This window comes from Alligator sinensis, unplaced genomic scaffold, assembly GCF_000455745.1.
Source record: "Alligator sinensis unplaced genomic scaffold, ASM45574v1 scaffold442_1, whole genome shotgun sequence".
Classification (NCBI taxonomy): domain Eukaryota; kingdom Metazoa; phylum Chordata; order Crocodylia; family Alligatoridae; genus Alligator; species Alligator sinensis.
The window spans coordinates 1,152,202-1,160,386 of record NW_005841829.1 but is presented as its reverse complement, the minus strand read 5'-3'; positions in this window follow the sequence as shown (position 1 = coordinate 1,160,386).

Here is an 8,185-nt window from a genome sequence, read left to right as displayed (position 1 = left end):
ATATATATATATATATATATATATATACACACACACACACACACACACACACAAACACACACACACCAGTTCACAAACATACAACCCACCTACACATACACACAGGTAAGTTCCTAACTTGGATGGTACAGTGTGTATGTGCATGCTTGGGGTACCTGGGATACTTGGGGGAAGGTTCAGGTGAGAGAGAGAGAGTTAAAGTGTAGGGAGTGAAAGTTGCCAGAACCGGTGGACTACAGAGAAATTGGTTGAGAAACTGAGGCTTGGGGTTACTTAAGGTAGACTAGGGCCGGAAACTGAGATATTGGGGTGGGTAGATAAGTGGTGGTAAGGAGGAGACAGTCAAGAACAAAACTGAGGCAGAACCTGGTTGCTCAGGGGAAAAGGAAAAGGCAATGGGAATAAGACAGTGGCAAAGAAACCAGGGGTTTGGAGGCAGAGAGGAGCTCAGGACAGGTGTTGGAGGTGGCAGTGAGCCAGAAGCAGGAGAGGGAGAAATGAGACAGAAGTTGAGGGGCGAGGAGCAGAGATTGATGCAGGGCCAAACCATAGTAAAGTAAAACCCAATTTAGGGGTCCAAATAACAGTTTTATTAAACAGACAACACACTACACAGACCCATGAAGTTATTGGTTCACACACACACACACACACATACACACACACACACACACACACACATTGGCAGCTGGAGAAAGAGACTCAGTGGAAGGGTTGGAGTCCAGGTAGGGAAGAGTAGCAGAGTCCAAGACCTTGGTTGAAGAGGGGGCGGGGGGTGATAGCTACCTATTCAGGCTGGAAAGGGGTCCTTGTCCAGTAGGTGTTGTCCAGAGGGGGGTCACCGGCAGGGCCTTGTTGGCCAGAGGGGGGTCACCGGCAGGGCCTCTAGGTGGATAGGTGGTGTGGCATGGTGCTAGTCCAGATAGAGAGGGCGTCCCACTGGGTCTGTCTTCACTGCCTCTTTTTATCGGGGCAGACTTTGTGTGACCCTAGTGACAGGAGGCATGCCCAGGCAAGGGTCAGCCCCTGGTGTACTGAGCATGTACTTCATGCGGGGATGTGCAGTTTCGCCTGTCTGTAATTGTGGGGTACAATGGTAGAGTTAATGGTTCTGCAGGGTCTTTTGTCTTTCAAATGCTGGGTTCTTGTCTCTGTTCCTGGGTGAGGTCTGTGATTCCTGGATGAATCAATGCGAGGTGATGGCCTGATCATTATAGGCCATTCAGTAGAGGCCTGCTACCATTGTATTTCAGTCATTCCAAATCACTGTCATTCATCTGGGAACCAATTTACATGGGAGGGGTACATGAGTCACACAGTTGCAACATAGGGGATGTGAGGGCAGAGGACACAAGATGGAGGCTTGACATACAAAATGGAAACTTGACATGCCTTACGCTAACTTACATATACAGGCCTAAAACAGTAATCATACAATATAAAAGCAGTACAAACATAATAATTATCACTTATAAAACAGTGGGGATTGATATCAAAATAGCAGGGAACTTATTAGCAAAGAGGGGAGAGAAAAATAAAACTTACTACCTAAAAAAAAATGTTAAAGCTTATCCTACATCTTAGCTTACTTATACTTATCTATAGGAAATAGAGAGGGAGAGAAAAAGTCAGAAATGGTTGGGGAAGGGGAGGGAATGCATTTTAAAATTAATAAAAAAAGGAAAACTGGGGGTTTTGCTACAGATCAGGTGCTCATTTTTAACTTGACCTAACCTCCCAAATTTCTAAAGTTTAATGTCTGTATTCACCCCTTCTCTCAGCTCTATCTAATTCCTCCTGTCTCTTAAAATACATTGGCTGTTTAGCTTGACTAAGTCTGTATTGTTGACAGGTTAAACATGCTTTTATATATTTCTCTATGTCCAGGTTCATTTGGTCAATGCAGAGTTTTTCTAGACCTTCTTTTACATTTCCCTATATCCAAGTGTCCTTCATGTACCCTCTGTAACATATCCTGATGTAATATTTTGGGAATAAGAAATCTGTCATTTCTAAATAAGAGCCCATCAATTTTTGACAGCTTTGCTATAAGTGATGATAAGGACTGGCCACATATACCTTGCAGGCTATCCTGCATTAATGGCTTGCATTACTATTTATAAAGTCTGATCTTGTGCCATGACATCTGTGAGTACAAAACATTTTATCAGAAAACAAGCACATTTTTTTTAACAAATTGACATGCACAATGTCTAACCCTAGGTTTGGTTATTTTTCTGTTCTGTCAAAAGCTCTAGATACAGTATCTGCCACCACGAATAACTCTTTCTCTGGTTTATATTCTAATCTTAAATCATATAACTGCAATTGAAGGAATAGTCTCTGTAATCTCCGAGGTATGTCAGTGAGACCTTTTGGTGCTGCTGCCAGTGGCTTGTGATCTGTTTCAGCTAATAAAAGTCTCCCATGCAGGAAGACATGGAACTTTTTTACACCCATGCACCAGAGCTAAAGCTTCTTTTTCAATTTGTGCATACTGGACTCATCTATACAAGACACTGGCTGCATAGTACCTCATTACTACTGCACTGTAGCATCACATGGCAAAAGAATGATGTGGCGCTAGTGCGCAGAAGTAATGAGCTACTGTGCAGTGAGAGTCACACAGAAACTGTTTTCTAACAGTTAACTCCAATTATTGGGCCGTCATTTAGTACTTGTTTATCAGAGTACTTTTTACAAGTACTAAATGAGTGCACAGTAATGACTGTGCAGTCACCATCTCATGTAGACGTGGCCACTGACACTCAATTTTAGTTCAAGCCCTGGAATCATGTGCTCTTGGGCTCCACTGTTCCCCGTATTTCTTCTTGAGTGTTGCCTATTAGAGGCATCTGTAGATAGTATTATGATGTTTGCAGTCATAGAATCTAAGCAGTTGAGCTTTTAATAATTACTGTTTTAGGTTCCTAAGCTCCTCCTCATAATGTGCTTCCGATTTCCTTTGTTTATTTTTGAGCAGTAAAGCTTTTAGGTTGCTGCATTTTTGTGCCAGGTAAGGTGTTTTCCCACAAAGTTTATCATGACCAGAAACTTTTACATTTTTTCCTTATCTGCTGGAGGTGGCATATTAGCAATTGATTGTACCCTGCTGAGAACTATCCATTAGCCTTGGTGATCCAATTTTTTGCCCACATTTTTCTCTGGTGTTAAATTTGCACTTTTGTCAATTAAGTTAACCCTGACTGACTGCTGACTAAATCCCTTCCAGAGCTTTTGGAAGTGTCCAATCATGTACCTCCAGTGTATGTCCCCATATTAAAATATCATCTCAATATATTTTGGCACCTTGAACGCCATCACATATTTCTTGTATATATTTGTGAATCACTTCTGGTGCTCAATATCACCCAAAAGGTAATCTTCAAAAGGAGAGTTTTCCATATGGATTGCTGAAATCGCCCAACTGTCTGCTATTTTTCTCTAAGGGAATCTCCCCAAACCATGCTGATGCATCTAATTTGGAGAAATATGTTGCTTGTGCCATCTCTCCAAAGACTTCTTCTCTGGTAGGAATGCAAAAATGTTCCCTTTTTGCATATTTATTATTTTTTGTTTAGGCAAAGTCAAAGGATTCCTTTATATTTTTTTACAACAGTAGAACCTCATTAGTTTGATACTGGATAGTGCAAAGTGTTGGATACCTCAAATCTATTATCACTCCTCAGCCAAAACAATAGGTTTTTGTATGCAGTACAATATGGATAATTTGAAACACTTTGAAATTTGAAGCTGTTTTCTGGTCCCTTGGACCAGGAAACCCTAATTAATTAAATGCAGGGAACCAACTAAGGAGATTTCATGGCATTTAGCACAAGGAGTTCCTAACATATACCAGCAGCAACCATCTGATTCTGTTTTGATCAATCTAAGTTCATAACTGTCCCACCACACCCTCCAAATCCCACCAACCTCCTACCCCGCAATGGATCTGGCATCCTTGATCCCATGAAACTGCTCCTAAATCTGTCAACCCCTGATTTTGCCTCCCAATCATGCATGTAGGTGGGGCTGCTGCCCTCATCGTTCCTCTGCACCTTGGCACTTGCTCTCCTGAGCCTTGGCTGCTCCATATGTTCCCAGGCCAGATTGCAGTTTTTCCAGGCTGGGACCTCTCTGCCATGGGAATCTCTGAAGATGGGGTGTGCCTGAGAAGGTGGGAACACATGGAACACCTGGGACTCAGGGTGCAAGGGAGTCTGCAGGGGTGGGAGGTAGGGGCAGCAGGTCCAGCTCCATGCACAATAGGGGGTGGGATCGAGGGGCTGTGGTACTGGAGAGAGGTTTTGCAAGATTGGAGATGTCTGTGTGACATTTGGTGGGATTGTGGGGAGGGGGGTGTTGTGGGACAGTTCTGCAGCTAGATTGACTAAGCCAGTGTTTCCCAAGCAGTGTACCACAGCACAAAAGTGTGCCATCAGAAATGAACACGTGTGTTGTGAATTTTTGCATGACAATGAGCTACAATAGGTATGAGGATGGGCAATGCCTTAACAAGTGTGCCACAGAAAAGATTTATTAATGTAAGTGTGCCTTGGGCTGGAAAAGGTTAGGAAACATTGATCTAAACAGAAGAAAAAGGGCCCCTAGATCATAGCTGCTTGTCTACATTAGGAATTCCTTGTGCTACATGCCATGAAATCTTCTTAGTCACTCAGATAACTCCTTGTTTGTTCTTATTTGTTCACTGAAGTGCAGATCTTACTAAGTCTAAATGTATCAATATATTTATTTCAAACCCCTTTATTTTGAAGTCCATATTTTTGGGCCCCTCCATTTTGAATTAATGAGGTTTTACTGCATTATTAAAGAATGAACCCACTCTGTCACTTCCTCTACTTTCTCAATAATACCCTGAGCAATCAGTTTTTCTAGTTCTGCTTTCAGGCTTTTTTCTGGAATAAAGAAAAATGTATTGTAGGAATATAGGGTTCAGACAGCTTAATCTAAGATTTTTTGTTCAGTTTCCCAGGCCCCTTAAATACATCTTGAAACTCATCTTCAATTTTACTCTGCTTCTCGGGCATAGCACTGGCTTGTGCACTGGTGTCCAATTTAAGTAAGAGGAGTTCCATTTGTTTTCAGCATTATATTATAGTCTTCTGATGATGTATTTTATAGTACTCCTACATACAGTTCCCTTTCTGCTTGCAATGTTGCAATTCACCTCGCTCTAAAGTGCTTGCACATTCTGTTCCTTTCTGTATCTGCAGTCCTCTCCTCTGCACACTTTAGCAAAATGTCTTTAAGTCTTTACAATTGTTGCAAGAGTATCTGAAAAGCAGCATATTGCTGTGGTCTATATTTGTTACCACAACATGTACTGCTCTTTCTGCTACTTTTCTTAAGCTTTACCTAAATCCATTTTTCAGGCCTCCCCTTCTAATTTTTGTTTTGTCTCAAGCTGCTGACAGAAGTGACGTTTGTCGTGTGATTAGCTCTGTGACAGAAGTGCATGGCTCCGAAAGCACTGTAAAAGTGCCTGATCAGTGCTTTAAAAGTGCCTGATCACCAGGGTTCCTGGTTTCCTCTGTTTAAAAATTGCAAATTCTCTGATAAAAAAGTAAATTTTCTGATTAAAAATCACAATCCATTTTGTTTCATGATTAAAATGAAACACCGCTATATACATAGGTATAAGTTAAACACAATGTTTTATTGATATATTTACAATTTTAAATCAAATTGGAAGCCTACCTGTGCTTCAATCACTATAATAAAATGAATTCTAAATACCTATACATTTTGGCATTTGATTTTTGGGTTTTTTATAATGGAAAATCAGAACTCCCATGCCCCCTTTGCTCACTAGGATGTGGGTCCAGTTAGGGCTGTCCACTCCCTACTCCTTTGTGGTGCTGAGCAGCCCCAAAATGCCAGCATTCTGCCTATGCCATGGTTATGGGGCCAGGGACCTGGGTCTGCAGCCCTCTGCATCCCCAGCAGGCACTGAGCCCTGGATACGACCCACAGAAGGTGGCAGCTGCTGTGGCACAGCAGAGTGGGGAGCCCAGCTCCCCCTGCACTGCTGGAGTGGAGTCCATTGACAGGGATGGGGAGGGGATGGGTTGCCAGCTTCAGCCTCAGCCTCAGACTCTCTTCCCTGCTACCCTCTCCCTGGGGCCTCCACAGCCCAGCATGTGAGACCCAGAATGGCAGGGCAGAGGGCAGGGTGGAGTGGGGCTGGTCAGGGAAGCTTGGTGCTCTGCCCTGCTTCATCAGGTCTCACACACTGGGCCCCAGAGGCCCCATGGGGAGAGCATCAGGGCAGAGGGCAGCAGACGGAGAGTCCAAGCCAACAGTGGGCAGCCTGCACCCAGCCTTGCCCTGTGCACAAATCTGGGAGGAATGGGTCCCCCGTGCCACCCCCAGGAGTGCATGCAGTGGTGAGGAGCCAGTCCCCGCACCCCACTCCTTGCATGAGTTGCCTGTGGCCCTGTTCTATTCCCTGCCTGGGCCCTGCAGCCACACATTCTGGGCCTGGGCCCAGGCCCCAAGCTCCAGTTGGGCAGCAGCCCCAGCCCCAGCCCTGCCCAAGTCTCTTCCTCCCTCACTATGGAGGCCTCAATTTCCACCTCTCTTCCTCCCCCCACTGCCAGACTTACCTGCAGAAGCTGCTTTCCATGTTGCCTGGAGACCATGTGCATGTGCTGCTGATCACCCTTCTCCCGCTCCCCCCCAGCCCCTTGCAGACTGGAACTCTGCCATCCTGCAAGAGGAAACCTACCCTTTCCTGTGTTTTTTCTCCTTTAAAGGAGAAAATCTGTATTTTTCTCCTTAAAATGAGAAATTCTGGGTTTCATCACAGTTTTCCATGTTGGATGGAATACCCAGATCCCTGCTGATCACACTTTAAAAGTGCCTGATGACATCAGAACTATCTAATGAGTGTTCAGATTAAGGTGCTCTAAAGTGAGGCACCTTCATTAACTTCTGTCTGCCTCTGGGTATGATTTGAGCTGGGCTGCTGCAGCCCAGCCCTGCCCCTGGTGCTGTCTACAAGGTGGGAGTGGGGAGAAGGGAGGGGAAGGAGCTCCAGGATGGGGTTTGCGCAACTTGACTGGGGGTGGGGGCAGAGTGGGGCAGGTGGATGGGAGTCCCTCTGCCTCATGCCTCCCCCCAATTCCACTCACCCTTCATCTCAGGCTGGACAAATCCCATCCCAGAGCTCTATCCCCTCCCTTCTCCCTCCTCCCATCATGCAGACAGCACTGGAGTGAGGCAGAGGTTTGGTTTAGGGAAGAGAGGCTGTAGGTAGACAGCTTCTCTACTGGATGTGCTTGATTCTGGCCCTGGGCCTGATCTTGAGTGGAGCTTGATTCCCTTCCCCCCTTCCCCACCCCCCGCAACCCAACAGTGAACATTTGTTGGGTTGGAGGGGGAGGGTCACTCTAACTCATGGCACTTTCTGTTAAATGCCATGAGTTACAGTCAGGAGCTGCATGTCTATCAGTGCCATCAGTTATATTCTGGGAGGATTTATTATTCTGTCAACAATTTCAGTATCTAGCTTTCCTTCCAAAGACCCCATTCTGGGAGATTTCTGATGCTCACACATGCTGATTGCTTTTTCCAGCTTGAGGTCAGGATCCTTTTACAATGTTTTCCTGAGTTGCGTGTCTCTGATTCCTATTATGATCTGATCTCTAATCATGGTGTCTGAGTTCTCAAAAACTACAGGATTGACTCAGCAGTCTAAGATCCTTTTCAAGTTCCCCAAAGGGTTATCCTTCTTTCTGTGACCTAATATGGAAGTGATATCTTTCATAAATCTCATTTTTCTTGGAGTGCAGTATTTCTGAAACTTTTTGAGCACTGTCTCATAATTAGCCTGCTTTGTTTGGCTCTGTTATATGCATGCCGACTTTCAGAGGCTGCTATATTCAAGAAAATATCTACCTTTTGGTCACTTCTCAGTGGCTTTACTTGCTCTCCTATGCAGGTTGAATTATTTCTTAAACCTCTTCCAGTTCTCTACAGCATGGGTAGTGAGTTTCATTTCTGTTGGAGTCTGTAGTTGCTTCACTCTTGTATTTTTTTTTTCTCTTAAAGCTTATTTCATGCAATACATCACTTCTTTTTAACCACTCCTGGTACAATTTCATGTTGTGGATTCAGTCCACTGAGACAGGAGCCACTTTTATAAAAAGCGTGCTTTATTCAT